Source organism: Equus przewalskii, chromosome 9 (assembly GCF_037783145.1).
Source record: "Equus przewalskii isolate Varuska chromosome 9, EquPr2, whole genome shotgun sequence".
In the NCBI taxonomy this organism is placed as follows: Eukaryota; Metazoa; Chordata; class Mammalia; order Perissodactyla; family Equidae; genus Equus; species Equus przewalskii.
In genome coordinates, this window is record NC_091839.1 from 37,650,202 (window position 1) to 37,651,829 (window position 1,628).

General features: G+C 42.8%; 1 non-coding gene across 1 annotated transcript; it reads left to right on the plus strand.

Annotated features, from left to right (window-relative positions):
* Positions 1-910: 910 nt before the first annotated feature.
* LOC139073747 (U6 spliceosomal RNA) lies at positions 911-1,017 on the plus strand. Its single transcript, XR_011522735.1, has one exon. It is a non-coding gene; the product is annotated as a U6 spliceosomal RNA (small nuclear RNA).
* The last annotated feature ends 611 nt before the right edge of the window (positions 1,018-1,628 follow it).

The window sequence follows — 1,628 nt, forward strand, 5'->3', positions numbered from 1 at the left end:
TCCCATTCTCTTAGGAAAGACCGAAAGCCTTAAGAGGTCTAAGGGGCTCTGCAGGATGCGTCCATGAACCACCTCAGCCATCTTACCACTCTCTCCCTTGCTCGCCACTACTTAGCCATGTCATGGCGGGCCCTCTGCAGCGTCACTGGGCTCTTCCTTCCTCAGGAATGATTTTTCCATTTTTCTTAGTCTTGGCTTAGCCTCTTCTTCATTTTTCAAGCCTCAGTTCAACTGTTATTCCCTCGTTTGTCATCTTCCCTAACCCTTCTCATCCTTATCCCTCAACAAAAGGCTGACCTGCCTGTTATTTCCCTTTTATAACATCCATTGCTGTTGTAAATTAAATACCATTCATCTTTAACCTGTCTGCCTCACTGGACTGTCATCTCCATGTGGACAGGAAGGAGGTCTCTCTCCAGTAAGTCACTAGCATGTAGCACAGTGCCTGGCACCTAACAGCAGTGGTGTGGTGGAGCCTACTCATATTGGCTCTTGAGAAACAATGGGTAAATTCTCAGAAATCTTGCAAGCTGGTTGTTTAACAATCAGCCATTATTAAAAATTAACCAAATTATATTTAAAGCAAAGGTAATAAATACTGAATAGTCATCATTTCCTAACTATTTTACTCCATTTTATTAGCTATGGTTTTGAGGTTATTTACGTCTGTTGTATCTGAAGGTGGAAATGTAACAGTGTGCTACACTGACTCATCCTGCTGTATTCAATGACTTCATGTTGGTAGCTTGAAATTGACCATTGTAGCAGGATTTACCCCACAGAGAAGGGAGCTGCCAGTCAGGGCTCCATTCCACCTCCACCCAGCTGGTTGTTAAACATTTACCAGCATACCACCACATGATAGGGACTCTACAAGTATACGTTGAGTGAATAAAAGAATGAAAGTGTTGTGCTCGCTTCGGCAGCACATATACTAAAATTGGAACGATACAGAGAAAATTAGCACGGCCCCTGGGCAAGGATGACATGCAAATTCGTGAAGCCTTCCATATTTTTTCCCATGTGTCACAACTAGAGGGACCTGCAGCTAAGATATACAACTGTGTACGGGGGAGGTTTGGGGAGATGAAGCAGAAAAAAAAAAAAAGAATGAAAGTGTAGTACTATTGTGCTTTCCTCCATTATTCTTGCACACATGTGGATTATCCCCTGGCTTAATACAACCTTACGAAGCATCCAAATAATTCATGTCAGATATCTCTGAGGTATTCAGAGAGTTTAGACTGGTTGTCATTTTGGTCTGGATCACACAGATAATTTCCTTGGTTTCCCATTTACTGTGTGTGCACACCAGCCTCTGTTCTTGTATTTAGAGGTCATGACGGCAGTGCTTTGCAAGCATCCTGCCCTATACCAGCCTTCCCCAGTTATGTTTGCTAGTCTATTAGAGGTCAGTGAAATTGATCAGGAAACATGTATAACCCAATCGTCTAGTGTCACTTGAGATCTACAAGACCTTGTGAGTTAGATAAGCAATTTGGAGTAGATCAGTGTATCTCTGACACTCTCATTAATTCCAAATATTTTCCAACATCTGAGGAGACTCTGGAGATAGCGGAGGAGAGCTGTCAGCATGGCAGAACATTTTAGCTCTCTGGGCTCCTTTG